The sequence below is a fragment of the Physeter macrocephalus genome, chromosome 1 (assembly GCF_002837175.3).
Source record: "Physeter macrocephalus isolate SW-GA chromosome 1, ASM283717v5, whole genome shotgun sequence".
Taxonomy (NCBI): Eukaryota; Metazoa; Chordata; class Mammalia; order Artiodactyla; family Physeteridae; genus Physeter; species Physeter macrocephalus.
Window position 1 is genome coordinate 88,499,551 of NC_041214.2, and position 5,438 is coordinate 88,504,988.

At 40.5% G+C, this 5,438-nt stretch overlaps 1 long non-coding RNA gene across 2 annotated transcripts in view; it reads right to left on the minus strand.

Annotated features, from left to right (window-relative positions):
* Positions 1-387: 387 nt before the first annotated feature.
* Positions 388-5,438, minus strand: part of LOC129392123 (uncharacterized) — a 26,762-nt gene continuing 21,711 nt past the window's right edge. For both annotated transcript variants that reach the window (XR_008617306.1, XR_008617307.1), the window contains exons 3-4: positions 2,183-2,301; positions 388-1,238 (exon numbers count right to left, since the gene is read on the minus strand). This is a non-coding gene — a long non-coding RNA (uncharacterized lncRNA). The remainder of the gene's footprint in view (positions 1,239-2,182; positions 2,302-5,438) is intronic.

The following is a 5,438-nucleotide window of genomic DNA, read 5'->3' on the forward strand; positions in this document are numbered from 1 at the left end:
AATATATAACATATGTAAATGGCTTAAACTATAATATATATTTTATATACAGATAATTTATTGGTTATATATGTTAGAAATGTTTGTAGCTTACTTTTTGCTTTCTTTATAGAATCTTTTAATAAAAACAAATTCTTAATTTCAATGGAATAGAATTTATCGATATTTTCTTTTATGGTTTATACTTTTTATAGCTTATTTAAAAAATCATTTCCTATTCCAGAGTTATAAAGATGGTTTTCCATATTTTTTCTTTTTTTTTCAAAGTATAGTTGATGTACAATATTATATAAGTTACAGGTGTATAATGTAGTGATTCACAATTTTTAAAAGTTATACTCCACTTATTTATTATAAAATATGGGCTATATTCCCCATGTCGTACAATATATCCTTGTAGCTTATTTTATACCTAATAGTTTGTACTTCTTACTCCCCTACCCCTATACTGCCCCCCCCTTCACTGGTAACCAACCACTAGTTTGCTGTCTGTATCTGAGTCTGCTTCTTTTCTGTTTTATTCACTAGTTTGCTGTAGTTTTTAGATTCCACGTATGAATGATATCATACAGTATTTGTCTTTCTCTGCCTGACTTATTTTACTTAGCATAATGCCCTCCAAGTCCATCAATGTTGCTGCGAATGGCAAAATTTCATTCTTTTTTATGGCTGACTAGCATTCCATTGTGTGCGCGCATGTGTGTACGCGCATATCACATCTTCTTTACCCATTTATCTGTTGATGGGCACTTAGGTTGCTTCCATGTCTTGGCAATTGTAAATAATGCTGCTATGAACATTGGGGTACATGCATCTTTTCAAATTAGTGTCTTTGTTTTTTTCAGATATATACCCTGGAGTGGAATTCCTGGGTCATATGATATTCTATTTTTAGTTTTTTTTCTTTCTTTCTTTCTTTTGGCTGCCTTGTGTCTTCATTGCTGCGTGCGGGCTTTCTCTAGTTGGGGAGAGCGGGGGCTATTCTTCGTTGTGGTGCACGGTCTTCTCATTGTGGTGGCTTCTCTTGTTGCAGAGTATGGGCTCTAGGCGCGGGCTTCAGTTGTTGTGGCACATGGGCTCATTAGTTGTGGCTCACGGGCTTTAGAGAGCAGGCTCAGTAGTTGTGGTGCATGGGCCTAGCTGCTCTGCAGCATGTGGGATCTTCCTGAACCGAGGCTTGAACCTGTGTCCCCTGCATTGGCAGGCGGATTCCTAACCACTGTGCCACCAGGGAAGCCCTAGAAGTAGGTTTTGTATAGAAACAAAAAAGGAAATTATGGATTGCTACAGTTTTGAATCATTAATTAGGAATTTACTGGTAAGGAGAACATAAAATATTTTCTAGCTTCCTGATTCATTGTTTTCACATATAGAGGTTTATAGGGGTTCTATGGGCCATTGGGGATTCCCAAACTCACATCCTTTGAAATGTATCTGGTAAACAATGGTATGTCATGGTGAGCCTATGGTTTTGTTCACATTCTATTTTGTTACTTATCTTTCTCCACAGAGATATGCTGTGGTCCAGAAATTTTTCCTAAGATCTTACAATCACCTTCTACTTTTTCACAAGTAGGATAGATGTTTACAAACAAGTATGGTACTCACATGGCTAAATGCTCCAAGAGCTAGGTATAATTATGGTTAAAATCAATGGGGCCACGTTTGGGTCATTAGGTCAAAGCAATTGGCTTACCATGAGCCTACCACTACTACTGTAGAAAAACCACTCAAGGCTGATAGTCTATCATGTTTGCATTTGTAGAACAGAGGTTGTTAGGGGAGTTCTTTCTCATTCAATATAAAAAATTCCTGGGAATTCCCTGGCAGTCCAGTGGTTAAGACTCTGCACTTTCACTGCCAGGGCCCGGGTTCGATCCCTGGTTGGGGAACTAAGATCCCACAAGCCATGTGGGATTATATATGATATAATGTATTATGTATATATGAACAAAGGGGAAGAAAACATCTCAAATACTACAGAGGGCTATAAAACGAAAAATGAATTTTTTCCTGGCCCACTTCCTGGAGTTAATCATTATCAATAATATCTTATGTGTCCTTTCAGAAATTATTTAAAAATATTTATAAGCAAAAAATATTTATATCTCCTGTTTTATAACACAAATGGAATCATGCTGTTAATCATACCAACAAATATAGTATTTCTGAAATCTTTTACCAGAAACTACTCCTCTTCATAGGGGCTCACTGGACTTCAGTTTGTGCATCTGTACACTATGGGGAGGGATGAGATGGCCACTGAGGATCTTTTTTCCAAGCCTCTGATGCTCAAGGGACCTAAATGGGCAAATAAACGTCATTATGGGCATACATTTATTTTATTTTTTTATTTTTTATTTTTTTTGCGGTATGCGGGTGTGGCCTCTCCCGTTGCGGAGCACAGGCTCCGGACGCGCAGGCCCAGCGGCCATGGCTCACGGGCCCAGCCGCTCCGCGGCATGTGGGATCCTCCCAGACCGGGGCACGAACCCGTGTCCCCTGCATCGGCAGGCGGACGCTCAACCACTGCGCCACCAGGGAAGCCCTTGGGCATACATTTTAAACTATTTTTTTAAATAACCAACAAAAAGGAACTGAGGTAGAGGCACTACAGACCAATAAATCCTTGAAAAAGAAAAGCTACTTTGATATTTAATAAAGTATATAATGCAGAGAAATGGCTAACATGATATCCTACTTAAGTCGTAAGCACATTCTCGAGCATATTTTTAAAAAGTGAACAAATATGTGATGCTGGTGTGAGCCAAAGCAAATAATAAAATCAAGTTATATCAAACTAAAGCTAATATGATCTTGATAACTAAAATTTTATGTGTGAAGCTCCGTGTCTATCATACGTTGTGTCCGTTGGAAATCCAGAATGTATCTCATCTGATAATAGATTATCATGGTGAGCTTGGTCAACAGACCCAAGACCAGGTTCCTCAAAAAAAAGATAAAGCTAAACCTGGCAGTGTGAACCAGAGGACAATGAGCCGTTTCCTCTGAGAAGACAGCTACTCTCAGCTGCTCACCCACTTGCCAGCACCCACTCTGCACCCCAGTGATATCCTGGAGAAAATTTTGCCCAGGTAAATTATTATTATTATGACTATGGCCCAAAAAACTGGTAAAATACACATTCAAAAACATGTTCACACTTCATGTGTATACAATTATAAACAGTGTCAAGGATCTCTAAGGACTCTCTTTGGAAATTTAGAATAGTTGCCCCTGAGTTCCATAAGGTTTACTACAACCTCACCCCTCTCAACCAAACCACTACAGATGCATTTTTAAAAAATATTTATTTATTTGGCTGTGCCAGGTCTTAGTTGTGGCACATGGGATCTTTAATTGCGGCATGTGGGATCTAGTTCCCTGACCAGGGATCAAACCCGGACCCCCTGCATTGGGAGCGTGGAGTCTTAGCCACTGGACCACCAAGCAAGTCCCCAGATGCATTGTTTTTAATATCTCTAATTGAATCAGTGACCTGCAAGGTACCTAGGAGAACAGGCTTTAGTTCATATAGTGTTTTCAGGGGTTAAGCTTCATCTTGCAAGCTGCAATTTGACACCTCTGTGTATGTTCCCTCTCTGCTCAAATCCAGGCAGTGAGAGCTCTTTCAAGGAACTCATTATTAGTATTAAAATTTAAACTCTTGATTAGCCTCTAAGAGTTTTGTACAGTTTCTTACCCAGAGCATAGAGTGGGTTTTCCTTTTTTGCTTAACTTGAGCTGGGGTGTTGTGGGAGGGAGCCAAAAACTCAGTTGTTACTAAAGAGCCTTTTAGAGTGAAGCAACTTCAATGCAAAGTACTTCTGAGAAGTATGGTTTGTATTGTTCCTCTTTAGTGGTTCATGGGATTATAAAAATTTTTTTTTTCTTTTATGTAGGAAACATTAGGATTTCTGCATTTTCTACCAGTCTCTAATTTTGATCAGCTTCTATAGGTTACCAGGTCTAGAGGCATCCCTGAGGGGACAGTGCCCTGTCAGGGGAACTAGGAGGGTACATGCCCATCATGGAGACAAACGCATTAGACTGTAGGAGATGGGGCCATTTGATAATCAAACCTTACAACTGTCACAGGTAGGGTGTCTGGGAAACAGTCCAAGAGGGAGATTTGCACACAGGAAGTTTATTAAAGATGCCCTCAGGATTAACATCTGCAGAGAGGGGAGTGTAGCAGGATTGGGAGAGGTTGGCTTGGGTTGCAGGTGTGACCAAGGCCTCAGCTGATCCCACAACAGGAAGCTCTGGAGCTGGAATAACCCTTTCCATGGGGAGGGTATGACCTTGGGGAGGCAGGTCTCTTCAGCCTTGGGTAATCTCCAGAGAAAGACTTCCCTTACCCTAATTCCATTCTACCTACCACTCTTCTGATTACATTTTGGTTTCTTCTGTGTTCGTCTAATAGGGAAAGAATGTCCCACATAGGCACATGGGGAAAGTCTGGACTACCTAAGAGTTTCATCTTTGTACTTGTTTTTACCCCTATATCATTCCAAAAGAGGATTTGAGGTGGCAATGGAGAATAAATACAACTTAAAAATTATTACATTGAGCATTAGTATAGGCTGTGTACTGGGCTAATTATTTTACACAGATAATTTTATTAATTCTCAGAACAACCCTGTGAGGTAGGTACTATTATCTTACACATAAGGACACATACTCAAAGAGGTGAAGTATCTTGTCTAAGGTCACACAGTTGGTAAATGGCAATGCAGAAGGTTGGACTGACTCCAAGTCTGTTGTTTCAGCCATTCTCCTACTGAGAATGACAGGAAAATAAGATGAAGCAAGGTGGCTTGGACCTCTGTCTAAAAAACACACATCCTGAAGTCTTGCACAGTTGTTGGAATAGGGCCCTAGAATGGATTCTGACTTCCTCAGGCTACAGCGGATAAATTCTGGAGGTCTAATGTTATTAACAATATGACTATAGTTAATAACATTGTATATTTGAAATTTGCTAAGAGAATAGATCTTAAGTGTTCTCACCACAAAAAGAAAAGAATGTGGTAACTATGTGAGCTGACAGATATGTTAAGTAGCTTGATTGTGGTAAATGTTTCATGATGTCTGTGTATATCAAGTTGTACACTTTAAATATATACAAGTTTAGGGCTTCCCTGGTGGCGCAGTGGTTAAGAATCTGCCTGCCAATGCAGGGGACACGGGTTCGAGCCCTTGTCTGGGAAGATCCCACATGCCGCAGAGCAGCTAAGCCCGTGCACCACAACTACTGAGCCTGCGCTCTAGAGCCTGTGAGCCACAACTACTGAGCCTGTGTGCCACAACTATTGAAGCTCACACTCCTAGAGCCTGTGCTCCACAAGAGAAGCCACTGCAATGAGAAGCCCACACACTGCAACAAAGAGTAGCCCCTGCTCGCCACAACTAGAGAGAGCCCACGCACAGCAACG